General features: G+C 40.1%; 1 protein-coding gene and 1 pseudogene across 2 annotated transcripts in view; both read left to right on the top strand.

Moving 5' to 3' along the window:
- LOC139159278 (zinc finger protein 850-like) overlaps positions 1 to 20,426 on the top strand; it is a 39,389-nt pseudogene extending 18,963 nt beyond the window's left edge.
- Positions 1 to 21,217, top strand: part of LOC139163047 (zinc finger protein 271-like) — a 35,750-nt gene that overhangs the window by 595 nt on the left and 13,938 nt on the right. For both annotated transcript variants that reach the window (XM_070743976.1, XM_070743975.1), the window contains exon 2: positions 2,495 to 2,577. The gene's annotated coding sequence lies outside the window, so the exon portion shown is untranslated. The remainder of the gene's footprint in view (positions 1 to 2,494; positions 2,578 to 21,217) is intronic.

Genomic DNA, 21,217 nt, shown 5'->3' with positions numbered 1-21,217 from the left:
TGTCTGTCTTGTCTCTTCTTAAAAACCTCCACTGTGGTTTTAATGCCCAAGTTGTTCCACTGGTTAATTGTCCCCACTGTTAGGCAGTTCTCCTTAGTTGTAAGATATATCTTTTTGATTAGTTTCCATCCGTTGTTTCTTATCCTGTCCTCTAGTCCAGTGTTTCCCAACCTGGGCAAATTGAAGATATTTGGACTTCAACTCCCAGAATTCCCCAGCCAGCATTAGACTAGAGCAGTGTTTCCCAACCTCGGCAACTTGAAAATATCTGGACTTCAACTCCCAGAATTCCCCAGCAAATGCTGGCTGGAGAATTCTGGGAGTTGAAGTCCACAAGTCTGAAACTTGGCAAGTTTGAAGATCTCTGCTGTAGACTAACCATACTCAAATTCTCCAACCATTTTTCATTTGTTTTAACCTCCAATCATCTTAATTACTCTTTGAACTTTCCCCCTCCCAAAGTCTCAACATTTTTATGTAATGTGATGATAAAAAATGGATTCAGTATTATAAATTGGTACTACGTAATACTTAATGTGATTTTGATTCTATGTCTCTGTTTGTAGAGCCAAGGATTTTGTATTAGCTTTTTTTTGGCGGCGGCTGCACACACTGCTGATTCAAGTTTAAATAATTTCCATTAAAACTACAAGGTCCCTTTCACAGTTACTGTTTTGGAGCCAGGTTTCACCCAATCTGTACTTATAACTTTGGTTTTTTTCTGCCCAGATGTAAAACCTTGCAGTTCTCTTCATTAAATTTCATTTTCTTGGACAAGACTAATTATTCAAGTCTGTCAAAATCATTTTAGATCCTGAGCTTGTCTTTTGGGGTATTGGCTGTTTTCTGCCAGTTTGTCATCTTCGAATTTGATGAGTTCTCCTTCTATTCCCTCATCTAAATTATTTGTGAAAATATTGAAGAATATTGGGCCTAAGACAAAACCTTGTCATGCCCCACTGTTTACTTCCCTCCATGTGAATGTACCATTACGTTCCAGCATCTTCAACTCCTTCTATCACTTCTTCTCTATTAATAAGAATTAGGTTCAGAATAGTTTTTCCTCTAGTTCCCTCTACTACCTTTTGGATGACAAAGTTGTCAGCTAATTGGTTAGGAATTTGTTTGATTTCCCACTTGGTGCTGAGTTTATCTCCCAATTGATATCAAGGTAGTTCAAGTCTCCCATTGCTACTGTGGTATGTTTCTTATATACATACTCTTTGGTTAGCAAAGAGTCCATCTATTTTTTCTGCTTGGTTGGGTGTCCTGTAGCAGTGTTTCCCAACCTTGGCAACTTGAAGATATTTGGACTTCAACTCCCAGAATTCCCCAGCCAGCGAATGCTGGCTGGGGAATTCTGGGAGTTGAAGTCCAAATATCTTCAAGTTGCCAAGGTTGGGAAACACTGTCCTGTAGTATATTCCTATGGCAATGTCATTTTTCTTCACCTTCTTCTGCGATCTGGATCGAGATTCATTCCCTGTGATCGGTTCGCTTTTGTCTTCTTTTACCGTAGCCACCTCCGCTGAGGTTATCTGGGGCTGGCGGTGGCAGCTTTGAGGAGTAATCCCAAATCCAGGAGCTCCCCGCAGATTTCAGATACTTACACTTTTGTCCGGCTCGATCTGGACAAAAGCTCGATCTGAGTCAGAACCCTCCCCGCCTCACCCTCCCGCCCACCGCCCGCTTGAAGCTGCCGGCCGGGATCCTGAATAGCCGGACGGCAGAAACTGCCTCCCGAACCCTCTTGCCCGGCGGGAGGTGAAGCGTGGGGGGAAAGTGTCAGCCTCCATCAAGCGGGCGATAGCTGGGAGCCTCCGAAATGAGAGAGAACTAGGCGCAGGGATTTTCGGCGGCTCCTGGCCATTGCCCGCTTCATTGAGCCTGACACCTCCCCTCCTCCCACCTCCCAACCGGCCGACAGTTCCCCAGCGTTCGCCTTCCTCCACCGCCACCGGCGCCCGGCTCCTTCTCCTCCTCAGAAGATGACAGTCGGGCAGTGGCACTGAGGCTAGGGGAGTGGGGGGGGGAGTCCCTCTGCCTGCCGCTGCCCCCGAAAACCTGCAAGGAGGGTGGAGGCCCCAGCTCCCAGCCATCACCCGTTTGATGGAGCCTAACACCTCCCCCCCAGCCTCCGCGCCGCCGCCCGGCTGTCATCTTCTGAGAAGAGGAGGAGAAGGAGCCTTAACTTCCTTATTTATTTAGTCCAACGGCAACTTTTAAGACTTGTGGACTTCAACTCCCAGAATTCCTCACCCAGCTTGGCTGAGTCAGAGCCAACGCTACTGACAATCTGTAATTTGCATAAGTCAACAATGATTCCATGAAGATTTTAACTTAGTCTTTTACATTTCATAATGAATGGCAGTGGTTAAGTGAGAAGTCTGGCATGTTTGCTTTTTCATTTTATGTATGTTTTTTGCTTTTTTTCACATTTTGCAACTATATTATGAAGAGTAATTAACGTATCGCTTTTATGTGAATCTTATAGGCAAAGGGAATCCCAAAAAGAGCCCTCTGGATGGCAGAGAATCAGAAGCAGTTTTAAAAAGGAAAGAAAATCTGGTTTATCTGGTAAACAACGTCTTTTCTTCAGATAACCACAATACTCTTCTCTTTCCCCAGCCAAAAGAGACAAGAGAAAAAAATAGGAAAAGAAGGAACTTTGAAAATATAAACAAGGTTTGTATGTGGAACTCAAAGAAACGTTATATAAAAAAATTAAAGTGGAATATTTCCAGTTTCAGAAAAAAGAGGAAATAACTAGAAGTCTATGGGAGGAAGCATTCATTCCAGTCAATAATGCTGTGAGGAAACAAACAATTTGAACCATCCAAGAAAAGGTCACAACTACTTTTACCCTCCTCAAGTATCTAAGACTATCATTAGCGGAAAACCATCACAGATATGCATAATGTGGAAAAAGCACAGATTGCAAATCAGAGCTGATTATGCATCAAAGGATCCACACTGGTGAAAAACCATACAAATGTCCTGAATGTGGCAAAGTCTTTCGCTATACTTCCCAACTTATTGAGCATAAAAGAACCCATACTGGAGAAAAGCCCTACCAGTGCCCACAGTGTGCCAAAAAGTTTAGTAAGCATGGCAACATGGTGATACACCAGAGGACTCACACCGGAGAGAAACCATATCAGTGTTTGCATTGTGGGAAATGTTTCAGTAAGAATTCCAACCTGGTGATACACCATAGGACTCACACAGGAGAGAAGCCGTATGAGTGTCCAGATTGTGGGAAATGTTTCAAAAATGATTCTAACCTTGTGAAACACCAGCAAAGTCACACAGGAGAGAAACCATATGAGTGTTCGGTTTGTGAAAAAAGTTTCAGTAATAAGTCTAAACTTTTGATACACCAGAGGAGTCACACAGGAGAAAAGCCATATGACTGTCTATACTGTGGAAAACAGTTCAGTCAGAACTCTTATCTGGTGATACACCAAAGGACTCATATGAGTGAGAATCCATATGAGTGTATGGATGGTGGGAAAAGTTTCAGTGAGAACTCTTACCTGGTGATACAAGAGAGGACACAAACAGGAGAGAAACCATACAAGTGTCTGGATTGTGGGAAATGTTTCACTAAAAATTCCAGCCTGGTGATACACTGGAGAACGCACACAGGAGAGAAACCATATGAGTGTCCAGATTGTGGGAAAAGTTTCAGTAAGAATTCCAGCCTGGTGATACACCAGAGGATTCACCTGGGCGAGAAACCATATGAATGTCAGGATTGTGGGAAATGTTTCAGAAATAATTCTAACCTTTTGCAACACCGAAGTACTCACACAGGAGAGAAACCACATGAGTGTTCAGATTGTGGGAAAAGTTTCAAAACTAATTCTAAACTTGTGATACACCAGAGGAGTCACACAGGAGAAAAACCATATGAATGTCCAGTGTGTGGGAAAAGTTTTACTCAAAATGTTAACCTTGTGCAACACCAAAGTACTCACACAGGAGAGAAACCATATGAATGTCCATATTGTGGGAAAGCTTTCAGTTGGAATTCTGACCTGGTGAAACACCAGAGGATTCACACAGGAGAGAAACCATATGAGTGTCTGTACTGTGGGAAAAGTTTCAGTCTTAATTCCTACTTGGTTATACACCAAAGAACACACACTGGGGAGAAACCGTATGAGTGTCCAGATTGTGGGAAAAGTTTCAGTAATAAATCTAACTTTCTGAAACACCAGAGGACTCACACAGGAGAGAAACTATATGAGTGTCCAGATTGTGGGAAAAGTTTCAGTCATAATTCCTATTTAGTTATACACCAGAGAACTCACACTGGGGAGAAACCATATGAGTGTCCGGATTGTGGGAAAAGTTTCAGTCAGACCTCTAACCTGGTGATACACCAGAGAACTCATACAGGCGAGAAACCATATGAGTGTCCAGATTGTGGGAAAGCTTTCAGTTGCAATTTTTATCTGGTGAGACACCAGAGAACTCACACAGGAGAGAAACCCTATGAGTGTCCAAATTGTGGGAAAAGTTTAAGCCTTGATTCTGCCCTAGTGATGCACAATAGGACACACACAGGAGAGAAAGCCTACGAGTGTCCAAATTGTGGGAAATCATTCAGATGTAATTCCATCCTGGTGAGCCGCAAGAGGATGTACACAGGAGAGAAACCATATGAGTGTCCAGATTGTGGGAAACGCTTTAGTCATAATTCCCACTTGGTTATACACCAGAGAACTCACACTGGGGAGAAACCGTATGAGTGTCTGGATTGTGGGAAATGTTTCAGTCAGAAGTCTAGCCTGATGACACACCATAGGACTCACACGGGCAAGAAACCATATGAGTGTCCAGATTGTGGGAAAAGTTTCAATAATTATTCTAATCTTCTGAAACACAAGAGGATTCACACAGGGGAGAAACCATATGAGTGTCTGGTTTGTGGGAAACGTTTCAGTCAGAAGTCTAGCCTGGTGACACACCGTAGAACTCAACACCGGCAAGAAACCATTTGAGTGTCCTGATTATGGGAAAAGTTTCTAGCAGAATTCTGATCTTGTGATACACTAGAGCAGTGTTTTTCAACCAGTGTGCCGCGAAGCTCAGAGAGAAAGAAAGCAAGAGAGAGAGAAAGAAAGAGAGAAAGAAAGCAAGAGAGAGAGGAAGAGAACGAGAGAGGGAAAGGAAGCAAGAGAGAGAGAAAGAGAACAAGAGAAAGAAAGAGCAAGAGAGAAAGAAAGCAAGAGAGAGAGAAAAAGGGAGGGAAGGAGAGAGAAAAAGACATAGAGGGAGGTAGGGAGGGAGAGAAAGAGCAAAAAAGAGAGGAAGGAAGAGAAAGAAAGGGATGGAGAGAGAGAGAAAGGAAGGAAGGGAGAGAAAGAGGGAGAAATAGAGCGAAGGGGAGGAAGAGAGAGAGAATTCTTTTGTCCAAACTTTTTTTAGCCGCCCCCCCACCCCGCTCAATGTGCCCCAAGCTTTCATAAATGTAAAAAATGTGCCACGGCTCAAAAAAGGTTGAAAATCACTGCACTAGAGGACTCTCATGGGACAGTATGAGTGTCCAGACTGTGAGAACATTTTTTAGTTGAAATTCCAACCTACTGATACACCAGAGGACTCACCCTGGATGTGTCTCTGGATTGTAGGAAAAGTTTCAGTTAGAATTCCCATCTGGTGGAATAATGGGGAACTGGCACAGAAGAGAAGCCCTTTGAATGTCCCAATTGTGGGAAAGCTCTCACAAGTAGGTCTAATCTAATAAATTATGTCAGTTTACACACAGATCAGGAGCCATTCAGATGCCCAAACTGGTCAGTATTTTGGTCACAACTCTCCTACTGTATTATTAAAGACAAGAGGACTCGTAGAGGAGGAAAACCATCAGCTTTCTTATTGGAAGGAAAGCTTGATGGAACTTAGAAAACTTTCAAGTGTTCACAGGGATATACAGTGTTCCCTTGATTTCCGCGGGGGATGTGTTCCGAGACCCACAAAAGTCGAATTTCCGCGAAGTAGAGAGGCGGAAGTAAATACATTATTTTTGGCTATGAACAGTATCACAAGCCATCCCTTAACACTTTAAACCCCTAAATTGCAATTTCGCATTCCCTTAGCAACCATTTAGATTATTACTCACCAGGGTTATTTATTAAAGTTTATTAAAAAATATATTTATTAAAGGCAGACAAATGTTTGGCGATGACATATGATGTCATCGGGCGGGAAAAACCGTGGTATGGGGAAAAAACATTAAGTATTTTTTAATTAATATTTTTGAAAAACCGTGGTATAGACTTTTCGCGAAGTTTGAACCCGCGAAAATCGAGGGAACACTGTACATTGTTTGTTTTCAGCTTGCTGGATTATTTTCAACCAAAGTGCCAAGTTTATTTAGACATGAGAGATTCAATGAAAAGAAATGCTCAGACACCAGAGCATTTGCTTGCAAAAGTGAATGAATCAGGATTTCAACAAGCGTTTTCTGAAAGCATAGTAAGAAATTAAATATAACTATGTATAATTACAATATTCCTAAGGCATCAGACTATTCTCATTGTATCCAAGAGGGGAGTCCTGGAGGCAAATTGGTTAGAATGTAGGCAATGACCATTCCATGATACTGGTAGTCCTTGACTTACAACCAGTGTTCCCTCTAATTTTTTGGGGGGGTGGGCAGAAAAGTATAGTGTCTGAGCGGCAGTCCCTTTGGGACTGGGCGGCACAGAAATAATAAATAAATAAATAAACAAACAAATTAAAAACCCACCCTGTTTTGCCTCAGAGAATTTCAAAATAAAATACTGTACTGTGTGTCTATAACAGTGAGCTCATAATAGGGCAACTCATCAATATCAAAATGCCACTTAAATAGTTGAGCTAGTTTCAAACTAGATTTTGATTTTCTTTCTCTCTTCCTTACTCCCATTCTTTTTCTTTCTCTTTTCCTTCCTCTCTTTTTTCTATTTGTTTCTCTCTCTTCCTCTCTTCCTCTCTCTCTCCTTCCCTCTTACTCTTTCCCTCTATGCTTCTGGGCAGGTTTGGAAAACTCTGAGTTGATGATGAATGAGTGGTTGTAAGCTTAGAGGGAACTATGCTTACAACCATTCATTTGGTGACCATTCAAAGTTACAACATCACTGAAAAAAGTGGCTCGTGACCCTTTTTCATACTTAGGGCCATTGCAGCATCAACATTCAGATGCTTGGCAACTAGTAGTTGCAATGTCTGGGTCACGGGATCCTGTGTGTTACGAATTTAATAACTGCAGTGATTCACTTAACAAATGTGGCAGGAAAGGATGTAAAATGGGGCGAAACTCACTTAACAACTGTCTCGCTTAGCAACAGAAATTTTGGGCTCAATTGTGGTTGTAAATTGAGGACTACTTGTAATAATAGATACCTTGCCCCCACTTGGATATTAATATTCTGCAGTAATGTGTTTAAAGATACAATATTTCATGAGAGCCATTTTTTCATAATAGGCTTTAATTGCCTCTCATCCTGGACTATTTGCTGTAATTAATTCTTTTTTTAAATTGATTTTAAAATATAGAATATAAAACACACACAACATATAAGTGCTCAGTGATTGGGGCTGTAATTAATTCTTGAACCTTAGTTACTTGGGACAGTGAGACGGGTGGCATACAAATTTAATAATACATGTGAATATACTTAGGATGCAGACATTATGTATTATTTTGTGGTTCTTTGAAAATATGTAATAGGTTTAAATACCTTCATTTCATGTAAAATATAAATAATATACAGAAATGGGTGCTTTTTAATGACTGTGTTTTAAATATTTCTAGAAAAGTCTTCAAAGAAAAGTCTAAATAATGCTGTTATTGTCTAAGTAATACTAAATTATGGCTGTTTCACTACAGTATAATTCTTGTTCCCCAGGGGTTTCTCACCTGCAGGTCAAATATTTCAATTGATTTATTTTGCATTTGCTCATCTTCCAGATTACTTAAACTTTGCATATCTTATTTTCTGGAACAATTTGAGACATACATCATATTTCTTTTCTTTTCTTTTTTCATTCCCTGCTAATACTTTTGTCAAAAAAGAGAGAAAGGTACATCGTACTTGCTCATTACAGATCCACAGTTTGGAATTAAATCTTCTTAGTTTAAGTCAAATAGTGTGCTTTTCAAATCACACCATCCTGGGTTTCACACAGTAGCCCACACTCTTCAACCAATCGATGACCACTGATTTCTGGTCCACTATATGTTCTGGTTTCTGGTAGAAATTTAGCAATTACAAATAACTCTTATTAAATGCATCATTTCATGAATAAAGAAACTCCATTTATTTCTCTGCTCTTCTGTAATTTAAACACATTCCATACAGCACTCGGTCCGTTATCTCTCTCTTAGCTGCATTTCTCACATTCCTCCTTCTGCTTCACTTAAACAAGATTTATTTTCCTAACAGCATAACTTTGAAAAACAGTAGCACTGACTGATAACAATACAAAATACTTTGGCTTACTTTAGCGTGGCAAAAACACATCCATTTTTCCTTTTGGCAATGTTGAAACTCTACCCTTCTTCTCCACTGACCCCCTGACATGCCAAATACATCACTACAATATTTAACCCATTCCTCTCCTTCATATCTTCTTCCAGACCTCTGCTCTCTACGTTTTTGGGCCCTTCTGAATTTAGAGTTAACCCAGCGAGCGTCTGATTCTCCCTCACTAGATCCTGAACTCATAGCCCCATCCTGTGGCTGGCCTCCCACCTGTTCTACTACCTGTAACCCCCCCCCCCTAATTCATAAACACTATCTGAATCCGAGTCCTCAATATCTTCATCATCCTCCAACTGATCAGGAGTATGTACAACACTATATACTTTATTGTTACAGTTTTTAAATGAAATACCCAAACAGGATTGAACTGTTGCCATTTATTATTTATTTATTTATTTATTTATTTATTATTTAGATTTGTATGCCGCCCCTCTCCGCAGACTCGGGGCGGCTCACAGCAAGATACAGCAATCATGACAAATCCAAATAAATTTAAAAGATTTAAAAAGATTTAAAAAGAACCCCATTTATTAACAAACACACACACAAACATACCATGCATAAATTGTACATGCCCGGGGGAGGTGTTTCAGTTCCCCCATGCCTGACGGCAAAGGTGGGTTTTAAGGAGTTTACGGAAGGGAGGGAGAGTAGGGGCAGTTCTAATCTCTGGGGGGAGTTGGTTCCAGAGAGTCGGGGCCGCCACAGAGAAGGCTCTTCCCCTGGGGCCCGCCAACCGACATTGTTTAGTTGACGGGACCCGGAGAAGGCCCACTCTGTGGGACCTAATCAGTCGCTGGGATTCGTGCAGCAGAAGGCAGTCTCGGAGATATTCTGGTCCAGTGCCATGAAGGGCTTTAAAGGTCATAACCAACACTTTGAATTGTGACCGGAAATTGATCGGCAGCCAATGCAGACTGCGGAGTGATGGCGAAACATGGGCATACCTAGGCATGAAATGTCACATAGTGTTTCTGCTTAGAAATTATCCAATCACATTTCTGATTATTCCATTTCAACATCTTACCCTCAGGACTCTGCTATAGGGCATTGAATGGCAAAACAAACTAGACACAAGGATAGTTTCTTCCCCCAAGCCATCACCCTGGTAAACAGCCAACCCCTGCACCACTGTCTCCTGCCCAAAGATATTTACCCATGTGGTCAGCTGTATTGCTATCATCCTCATCGTTTTGTCCTTCTCATCTTCCTTACTAGCTTCCCCTATCAGTATGTCATGTGTTCAATTATTGTATCTTATGATTTATGACACTCACTTTGTATGTGCACTGAAGTGTACTTACCGTAGACCATTTCTTTGTGTGTCTAAAGCACATGTGGGCAAAGAATTGTATTTTATTCTTTCCATTATTTTTTTTCAAATTCCATGTTTGACTCCAAGCACTGAATTGCTGAGTCTCTCCGCCTTCATTTTTACACCTTTCATTTTCCATAAATATTTGTCCAATGGTTTGCTGAAATCTAAGTATACTATCTGCACAGCATTTTGCTGATCTGATAATTCAATTGCTTAAATTTTAAAAAGGTAATAAGGTTTGTTTGGCACAATCTGTTTCTAACAAAATCCATGCTGGCTTCTTTCTAGTAATCACCTTGCTAGTTTATAGGTGCTCACAAATTCTCTCCTTGATTATATATTTTCTAGCATTTTACCAGGTATTGATGTCAAGCTGATTGGCCTCTATTTTTCTGGATCATGCCCCCCGGCCCCCACTTTTTTTTGGGAATCACATCAGTTCTTTTCCAGTACTCTGGTGTTTCTCCTGTGTTACATAAACTTTCAAAGACTATATTCCATGGTTCCAAAATTATATCATCGGTTCTAGGCAATGCAATACTACAGGTTTCGACAATGCAATACAACACAAATAATATACATAGAAACATAGAAGACTGACGGCAGAAAAAGACCTCATGGTCCATCTAGTCTGCCCTTAAACTATTTCCTGTATTTTATCTTACAACGGACATATGTTTATCCCAGGCATGTTTAAATTCAGTTACTGTGGATTTACCAACCACGTCTGCTGGAAGTTTGTTACAAGGATCTACTACTCTTTCAGTGAAATAATATTTTCTCATGTTGCTTTTGATCTTTCCCCCAGCTAACTTCAGATTGTGTCGCCTTGTTCTTGTGTTCACTTTCCTATTAAAAACACTTCCCTCCTGAACCTTATTTAACCCTTTGACATATTTAAATGTTTCAATCATGTCCCCCCTTTTCCTTCTGTCCCCCAGACTATACAGATTGAGTTCATTAAGTCTTTCCTGGTACGTTTTATGCTTAAGACCTTCCACCGTTCTTGCAGCCCGTCTTTGGACCCGTTCAATTTTGTCAATATCTTTTTGTAGGTGAGGTCTCCAGAACTGAACACAGTATTCCAAATGTGGTCTCACCAGCGCTCTATATAAGGGGATCACAATCTCCCTCTTCCTGCTTGTTATACCTCTGGCTATGCAGCCAAGCATAGTATCTTCTACCTAGATCTTGTTTAGAAGAAATGTTGGTGGACACTTCAAGGTTTTGTCTCATATTTCAACATTCTATTAATAGGATGAAGATGAAAATGATTTAGGGCTGAGCATATGCCCAAGAAAAAACTGGCTGAAACAGTCTGTACTGGCCCCAAATGAGGTGCACTTTCTCACTGCCTGCCTGTATGTCTTTCCCCATAAGGGCCCTTTCCTTTGGTTTAGTAGCTGCTTATTGCAAAGAAAGCTTTGGACTTGGCTCCAGGAGGGATGAGTGCACTCTTGGGGCACCTAAAAGAAAGGTTCGGGATATATAGCCATGGACAAAAGCTATTTACATGCTCTATGGGAGTCGAATATGACTTAATGGCACCGAAGTAAGTGCAGAATCAATGAAAAAATCTTGCAAACGTTTTAGAGTGAAAATGGAAAGAGCATGTTGTTCAGACTTATGTCACTAGATGGTGCTCTACAGAGAAGCAGTGATGTTCATCCATCGTGTTCAAAGAGGACCTTGACATCTATGGGTTGTGAGCTGTATGTGATGTGCCCGCAGGTGGTTGGTAAGGCCTATACAGGCACCATTGTCGCAGAATTTGCAGCTCTGCCTTTGCAGAATGCTCGCTTCTCTTCTGCTATGAATGTTCTTCTGGCTTCAGATGTCTGGAAGCCTTGGTGCATCAGCATGCGCCTTGTTGATCGATGTTGTGCCAGGGTTTCCCAGGAGGTGGTGTTGATATCAGGGGACATGAAGGAGGCTTTCAACATGTCTTTGTATCACTTCTTTGTCCCACATGTGATCGCTTTCCTATAGACAGCTCACCATAGAGGAGCTGTTTAGAGATGCGGTAGTCTGGCATCCTAGCAACATGGCCTGTCCAGCGTATCTTATTTTTTAAATTTTTATTTATTTATTTTGTCCAATACACAATAATACACAATGAACGTTATAGAGGATATAGTAGAGAAGTTATATGAGATATAGGAGAGACTATAGGACAGGGGATGGAAGGCACTCTAGCGCGCTTGTGTACGCACCTTACTGACCTCTTAGGAATCTGGAGAGGTCAACAGTGGATAGTCTAAGGGTAAAATGTTGGGGGTTAGGGGATGATACTACAGAGTCCGGTAATGAGTTCCACGCTTCGACAACCCGATTACTAAAGTTGTATTTTTTACAGTCAAGTTTGAAGCATTTAATATTAAGCTTTAATCTGTTGTGTGCTCTTGTGTTGTTGTGGTTGAAGCTGAAGTAGTCTTTGACAGGCAGGACATTGCAGCATATGATCTTGTGGGCAATAATTAGATCATGTTTAAGGTGTCATAGTTATAAGTTTTCAAGACCCAGGATTGTAAGTCCAGTTTCATAGGGTATTCTGTTTCTGGTAGAGGAGTGAAGATCTCTTCACGTGAACTATCTTTGGACAGTATCTGGACTTTCATTAGCAAGGTGGGAATTGGTGCCAGGCACCTTATCCTGCCACCAGATCCTCAGAATTCTACGGAGGCAGGTCATGTGGAAGTGGTTCAATTGCCTAGCACCTATATACAGTCTAAGTCTCACTGACATACAACAGACTAGTTAGCACTACTGCTTGGTAGACTTTGTAGCTTTGTAGCAAGGCTTATTCCACAGAGAAGCAGTACTTGTGCCTAGAAAGCAGTGAATAGAATACAATAGCAGCATTGCCAGTCCACTGGGGAGATGGGGGTGGGTAGAGGCTTGAGCTGGGAGGAATTGAAACAATAGAGTAGTGGATTGCTAGAAAGGATGTAGAGGAGAGGAGGAGAAGGACAGAGGAACTTCCTCTTTCCGCTAATCCATGGGATGATGATAGAGTTGGCCACTCTGCTTGAAGGGTGGAAGTTGCTCCTGGGAGGTGTATGGAGGGCAAGTTGAAGCTGTTGCTTTCCTCCACAGCCTGGAAGCAGAGGAAGCAACAAGGGTGAAACATGACTTCTGCTGCTGCTGCTGCAAATTCTATCTCTCTCCAAATGTTTTTATCCTTTTGCTATTTCTGTTGTTAAATCAGTTCAATTCGAAATATACTCTGGATTCTATGTCCCAAAGGTGCTTTTTCAGGAGGTAACTGGACTTCCTTATTTTTTGAAGATGCTTCGCTTCTCATTCAGAAAGATTCTTCAGCTCTGACAGGTTAGTGGGGAATGGCAGGATTTATCTTCCTCCAAAACAGTCGTTTGCATCATTTTATATACCTATATAATATATCTATGTCTGTCTGTCTGTCTGTCTGTCTGTCTACCTATTGCCAGAGAAATTTAAGAAAGAAGAAATTTGTCTGATTGTACATGTAGTGACAGCCGCCCAGATAGCATATGAGTCTCCAGAGAGGGGTGGCATACAAGTCCAATAAATAAATAAATAAATATGCTCAAATATGGGAAGGAAGGAGAAGGTTTTGAATAAAATATTAAACTGTGCAGAAATGAATAGATTGACAATGAAAATTTAGGACAAAGAAGATTCTGAATAGTGTAAAATATGGGTGAAATTTTATGATTGTTTAGATTAAAAAATTACTTAGAAAAGGGAATGAGTAAGGATTAAAGGAAAAAAGAGGGGTATTAGAAACAACACTGAAAACCCAGATGACGAAAATATGCTAGGAGGTAGCATTAGATAGAGGATATGTATCCCTAAGATAAATTTAAATGCAAGATTGAAAAATAATCATAATAATAGGTCCCGCCAAATTAGAAGAATATAGAAAGAAACTGCCATTCTGTCTTAACAAATGGCTATTAGAATACAGATACTTCACTCAGGAAAGGGTGTGGAAGTAGGAAGAGGAGGAGATAGATGGTGGAGAGGGGAGAGAAGGAAGGGGGAGAGAAAATGAAAAAGTAGATGGGAGAGAAGTGAGTGAAAAGACAGGGAAAGTTCAGACTGGCAGATACTTAATGTAACAGTATAGAACTGAAGCCAAAGCAATGTATTTGTGGAGATATTTTATTATGTTTTGTCTATGATGATGTAAATACAGTATTTGATGTGTGGAGGGGAAAAAACTTTTTTTTAAAAAGATGACAGGCTGTTAATCATTTGGGGGTTGCGCCTCAAAACAAAACCTTCAGGAACTTTTAGGAGTCTGCAAGTAACCAGCGAATCTGGTTAAAGTTCGGACGATCTAGCTATTGCTGGTTAGATGGCGCTCTATGGTTAGGCAATAAGCTCGACTGGATAGCCTCAAAGACAGCAGCAAGCACCTGTGAACTGAAAGGAATGGAGACCATAGAGTCGTGGATTACTAGAGAGAATATGGAAATGCGAAGCCCCGTAAACCTCGTCTTCCGGCTTCCTAATGGAGGATTGCAGCGGCAGTTGTAGTTTTTCTTGGATCAAAGCGACAGCTGGAAGGTGAGTGGAGGGCAGGTCGGAAGAGAGGCCGGGAGCAAGTCGGGCTGTTCGGTTTGCTCCACGTTGTAGTAGCAGATAAGCAACTATGCTGAAATATGTCGCCTCCTGCATATCCCCCCCCACAACACTCCTCCAGCCCACTTTTATTCCGCCAGAGCTGCAGGTTTTAAGTTGCCTGCAATCTTCTGTTGATTGGGAGATTTCAACTATACGGTCACTTTAGGGTTGAGTCCGTGTGTGTTTTTTTTAAACGTCTTGTTTTATTTTCAAGGGAGGAGGTTCACACCGGTGCTTTAAATCTTGCAGAGGCTTTACCTTTTCAGAATCAGAGTAGACCTGGAAGATACCTTGGAGTTCTTCCAGTCGATCCCTGCTCAAGCAAGAGATCCTGTACCGTTTCAGCCAAGTGACTGTCCAGTCTCTTCTTAAAAACCTCCAGTGAGGTTCCTATGGCAAAGCTGTTCCACTGGTTAATTATCCTCATTGTTAGGAAGATTCTCCATAGTTGTAAGGTGTTTCTCTCCTTGATTAGTTTCCATCCCTTGTTTCTTGTCCTGCCCTCTAGTACTTGGAAAATAACTTGACCCCATCTTCTGTATAGCAGTCCCTCAAATACTGGCATACTGCTGTCATGTTACTCCTAGTCCTTTTTTCCTGTAGACTAGCCATACCTAAATCCTCCAACCATTTCTCATTTGTTTTAGCCTCCAAGCCTTTAATCACCTTAATTGCTCTTTGCGCTACCCCCCTCCCCCGAGTCTCAACATATTTTATGTAATGTGTTGATCAAAACTATACTGTATTCCAGGTGGGGTCTTACCAAGGCTTTATAAATTGGTATTAATACTTCATGTGATACTGACTGTTGACTGCTAACTGAATTTCAAGTGATTGTCCACTAAGATTCTAAGGTTCCTCTCACAGTTACTGTTTTAGAGCCAGGTTTCTCCTAATGTGTACTTGTATCTTTGGGTTTTTTCTGCCCGGATGTAAAACTTTGCTGTTCTCTTCATTAAATTTCATTTTGTTGCTTAGGGCCCATTGTCTGTCAAAAGCTTTTTGGATCTTAAGCTTGTCTTCTGGGGTGTTGGCTGTCCCTGCCAGTTTAGTGCCACCTGCAAATTTAATAAGTTCTCCTATTCCCTCAGCAAAGTCACTTGTGAAGTTATTGAATAGCACTGGGCCTAAGGCAGAACCTTGTCGTACCCCACTGCTTATTTCCCTCCATGTGGATGTACCAATAAGGACTACTCCTTGAGTACCCTTTATCATCCAATTACAAATTCATCTGGTGGTGATGCTGCCTTCCCTACATTTTTCTAGCTTATCAAGAAATAGAGTGTAGTCTAATTAGTTGCTGGTCTACTAATTTGGTCACTTTATCAAAAAATCAAATAAGATTGGTTTGGCATGATCTGTTTTTAACAAACCTGTGCAGGCTACTAGTTATAACTGTATTTGTTTCTAGATGTTCACAATAGTGTTTTTGAGTATCTTTCCAGGTTTTGATGTTAGACTGATTGGTCTATTGTTTCCTGGGTCTGTTTTATCTCCTTTTTTGAAGATGGGAAGCACATCAGCTCCTTTCCAATCCTCTGGTAGTTCCCCAGTGCTCTCAAGATTTTTTAAAGATATGATAACAATGGTTTTGAGATAACATCTGCCAGAGCTCTGGGACGTAATCCATCAGGTCCCTGGTGATTTATATTCATCAATGTCAGACAGGGGTTCTCTTACCATTTTCTTACTTAAATTTTAATTTGTAATCTGTCTTTGACAGATAACTGTAAGTTATATTTTGGTAGGTTGGGCAATAGTTTCATTTTGTAGGAAGACTGATGCAAAGAATGCTGCTATGCTTTATCTCTATTACCTGTTATTTCCTTGCTGTCTTCATTCTTTAGTGAACCTATGGTTTCCTTGACGAGATATATATATATCAAAAGAAAAAAATTACTGTCTTTAACTTTTGCTGCAAGTCTTTATCTCTAATGCCTGTTATTTCCTTACTGTCTTCATTCTTTAGTGAACTGATGGTTTTCATGTGTGTGTGTGTGTGTGTGTGTCTAAAGAAAAAAAAATTGTCTTTAACTTTTGCTGCAAGTCTTTGTTCATTCTTCGTGTTTGCTTTCCTTAATTCATCTTTGCAGATTTGGTTTATCTGCTGATATTTGACCATAGTTATGTGTCCCGCTTTCCATTTATTGTACTTATCCTTTTTATCTTTCAGATTATCAGATAAATCTTTATGCAATCATGCTGGTTCCTCCTTGGATTTCTTGTTTTTCTTTTTTAGTGGTATTGTGTTGGACTGGGTTGAGTATATTTTCCAGTATTTCCCTTTTTCCTTGTTTTTCCCTTCAGCTTCATTAAAATCAGCTCCTCTAAAGTTTAAGACACAGGTTGGATTATATTCTGTTGTTTGTGTTTGCATTCAACTGAATTGCAGTATGACATGGTCACTTTCACCCAAAGTTCCAGCAATTTCAGCGCCTTCTATCACTTATTCTCTATTAATAAAAATCCATGTCATTAGTCTGTTGTCTGCAGCAAACCATTTCCGAGTTTTCTTGTGCATCATCTTTAGAAGAGGCTTCCTTCTGGGACAATAGACCGCATACCAACTTTCATGTAATGAACCCCTTATGTCTTTAAGTGAGGATCCCTGTTGCCTGGAACCACCCGAAAATGCGACACACGGAGGTGGAAAACCTCCGAAGGCTGAGGGCCAATAGGTGGTGGGGGCTATATTCAATGTATAAGATGGACCCAAATTTTCACCTTCTTTTGGGGGGGTAAAAATATGCAACTTATACTCCGAAAAATATGGTAAACCCCTGTCCTATTCTCGGCGAAAACACGGTATTTCCAGATATCTACATGATTATAACAATTTGCAATGCTGACAATCTATGAGTTGCATAAGTCAACAATAGAATTTCATGATTGTGTGAAGATTTGAACTTAGTCTTTTATGTGTCATTATGAATGGCAGTGGTTAATCGAGAAGTTTGGCATGTTTGCTTTTTCATTGTTATGTATGCTTGTTTTCTTGTTTTCACATCTTGCAACCATATTATAAAGAGTAATTAACGTATCACTTTTATGTGAATCTTATAGGCAAAAGAAAAGCCAAAAAGAGCCTTCTGGACAGCCGAGAATCAGAAGCGGCTTTGTAAAGGAAAGAGAATCCGGTACATCTGGTAAACAACATCTTTTCTCCAGATAACTACAAAACACTTCTCTTTCGCCAGCCAGAAGAAGCCAAAGGGAAAAAAATAGAAGAAGAGTTTTGAGTTCATAAACAAGCATTGTATGTGGAACTCAAGGAAACATTATGTAAAAAAATAAAGGTGGAGCATTTCCCGATTCAGAAAAAGAGGAAATACAGTGTTCCCTCGATTTCCGTGGGGGATGCATTCCGAGACCACCCACGAAAGTCGAATTTCTGCGAAGTAGAGATGCGGAAGTAAACACACCATTTTTGGCTATGGACAGTATCACAAGCCTTCCCTTAAGACTTTAAACCCCTAAATTACCATTTCCCATTCCCTTAACAACCATTTACTCACCATTATTACTGGTACTCACCATTGAATAAGACACTTAGTGATCCTGATATTTACAAACATAATTATTTATTAACAATAGTTATTATTTTTTGTTATTTATTTGCAAAAATTATTAGTTTGGCGATGACATATGATGTCATTGGGTGGGAAAAACCGTGGTATAGGGAAAAAACTGCAAAGTATTTTTTAATTAATATTTTTTGAAAAACCGTGGTATAGGCTATTCGCGAAGTTCGAAACCCACGAAAATCGAGGGAACACTGTATCTAGCTGTCTATGGGGAGGAAGTGCTCATTCCAGAAGACACACAAATATTTTTAACCTCCTCAAGAATCTAAGTCTTTCAATGATGGAAGAACGCCAGAACTATGCATATTGTGGGAAAAGCACAGATTGCAAATCAGAGCTGATTATGCATCAGAGAATCGACACTGGTGAAAAACCATACAAATGCCCTGAATGTGGCAAAGTCTTTCGCTACTCTTCTCAACTTATTGAGCATAAAAGAACCCATACTGGAGAAAAGCCCTACCAGTGCCCACAATGTGCCAAAACATTTAGTAAGTATGGCAACCTGGTGATACACCAGAGGATTCACACAGGAGAGAAACCGTATGAATGTCTATACTGTGGGAAATGTTTCAGTCAGAACTATAAGCTGGTGATTCACCAGAGGACTCACATGGGAGAGAAACCTTATGTGTGTCCAGAGTGTGGGAAAAGTTTCAGTACAAATTTCAGTCTGATAATACACCAGAGGATTCATACAGGAGATAAACCATATGAGTGTCTGTATTGTGGAAAAAGTTTCACTCACAATTCTGACCTGGTGAAACACCAGAGGACTCACACAGGAGAGAAACCATATGAATGCCCAGATTGTGGGAAAAGTTTCAGTAGGAATTCTAACCTAGTGAGACACCAGAGAACTCACACAGGAGAGAAACCATATGAGTGTCTGTATTGCGATAAAAGTTTCTCTCAAAATTCTGACCTGGTGAAACATCAGAGGAGTCACACAGGAGAGAAACCATATAAATGTCCAGATTGTGGGAAACGTTTCTATGGGAATTCTGACCTGGTGAAACACAAGAAGACTCACGCAAGAGAGAAACCATATGAGTGTCTGTATTGTGAAAAAAGTTTCACTCAGAAATCTGACCTGGCGAAACACCAGAGGACTCACACAGGAGAGAAACCATATGAGTGTCCAGATTGTGGAAAACATTTCACTCAGAATTTTGACCTGGTGAAACACCAGAGGACTCACACAGGAGAGAAACCATATGAATGTCTATACTGTGAGAAAAGTTTCAGTCAGAGCTCTAACCTGGTAATACACCAGAGGACTCACACAGGAGAGAAACCCTATGAGTGTCCAGATTGTGGGAAACATTTCACTCAGAATTCTGACCTGGTGAAACACCAGAGGACTCACACAGGAGAGAAACCATATGAATGTCTATACTGTGGTAAAAGTTTCAGTCAGAGCTCCAACCTGGTAATACACCAGAGGACTCACACAGGAGAGAAAACCTAGAGTGTCCAGATTGTGGGAAAAAGTTTCATTAATAATTCTAACCTTCTGAAAAACCAAAAGACTCATACGGATAAGAATCCATATGAGTGTCCGGATTGTAGGAAAAGTTTCCATAATTCTAATCTGGTCATACACCTGAGGACTCACTCAGGACAGTAGCTTTATGAGTGTCCAGACTGTGGGAAAAGTTTGAGTCGAGTTCACAGGGATATACATTTGTTTTCAGCTTGCTGGATTATTTTCAACTGAAGAGCCAAGTTTATTTAGACATGAGAGATTCAATCAAAAGAAATGCTGAATCACAAGAGGACTTGCTTGCAAAAAAAAATCAATGAATCAGCAAATGGGATTTCAACAAGTGTTTTCTGAAAGCATAGCAAAAAACTAAATATAACTGTACTTAGAATATTCCTAAGGCTTCAAACCATTCTTATTGTATCCAATTTGATATATTACAGAAAGAGAGGTGTCCTGAAGGCACAGTAGTATTTCAAAGGCAGTAACCATTACATGATACTGGTAGTCCTTGACTTACAACCATTCAAAGTTACAACATCACTGACTTATGACCTTTTTTCCTATTTGGGACCACTGCAGCCATTAGCTCCCAGTCAAAAAGGCTGCAAATTAAGTTCTGGCAAGGCAGTCTTTGTTGCATGAAACACAATGAACACAATGTGTTGAAATACGAACTGCTGCCTCCTACGATCACCACTCCCTTTTCCTTCTATTTTTTTTAAAGGTTTCTTTAGTTTTTCAAATGCAATAAAAAAGAAAGAAATCTCATTATGTACATGCAGATCATTACCCGTTTCTATTTCAGTATACAAATGTTGTATTTCTAACTGATTACATTCGTCATTAAAAAGATGAATAGGAAAATAAATAAATAATGTCTTATTAAACGTGAGTATAAATTTGTTGTTATCTAAATTTGTATAGAAACATAGAAACATAGATAAGTCTTTTATAAGTCTTTTAACATTTCTTTAGGTTATTCTATTCTGCATCCAGTCGTACCATTTATCCCATGGTTTGTATGTTTCATCAACCTTCGTGCCCTTAATGTCTCTTGTCATTTTGTCCATCTCCACATACCTGTAAATTTCTATAATTTGCCTTTCTGGCGGAGTATCTTGATTTTTCCAATTTGGAGCATACGTTATTCTCATTGCAGTGATTATATGGGTCATCAGATGGAGTGTTGGTTTAGGATATTTTTTGTCCCATATTCCTAATAGAAAAGCTTTCGGGGAGAATTCAATTTCTGTTTGTGTAATTTCTAACAACCATTTGTATATTATTTTGCTGAAAGAGTAGTAGATCCTTGGAACAAACTTCCAGCCGACTTGGTAGATAAATCCACAGTAACTGAATTTAAACCTGCCTGGGATAAACATATATCCATCCTAAGATAAAATACAGAAAATAGTATAAGGGCAGACTAGATGGACCATGAGGTCTTTTTCTGCTGTCAGACTTCTATGTTTCTATGTATATTGTTTTCCATAAAGTTTTTACTTTGGGGCAGGACAACGACATATGATAAAATGTACCTACTTCTTTTTTACATTTCCAGCAAATTGCATTAGCTTTTGGGTGAATTTTAGCAATTCTGGAAAGGGAGAGATACCATCTGTAAAATAGTTTGTAAAAATTTTCTTTGTAAGCTACGGATGGTGTGATTTTACTAATT

This window comes from Erythrolamprus reginae, chromosome 2, assembly GCF_031021105.1.
Source record: "Erythrolamprus reginae isolate rEryReg1 chromosome 2, rEryReg1.hap1, whole genome shotgun sequence".
NCBI lineage: Eukaryota > Metazoa > Chordata > Lepidosauria > Squamata > Dipsadidae > Erythrolamprus > Erythrolamprus reginae.
The sequence above is the reverse complement of the archived record's forward strand: the minus strand, read 5'-3'. Positions and strand labels throughout refer to the sequence as shown.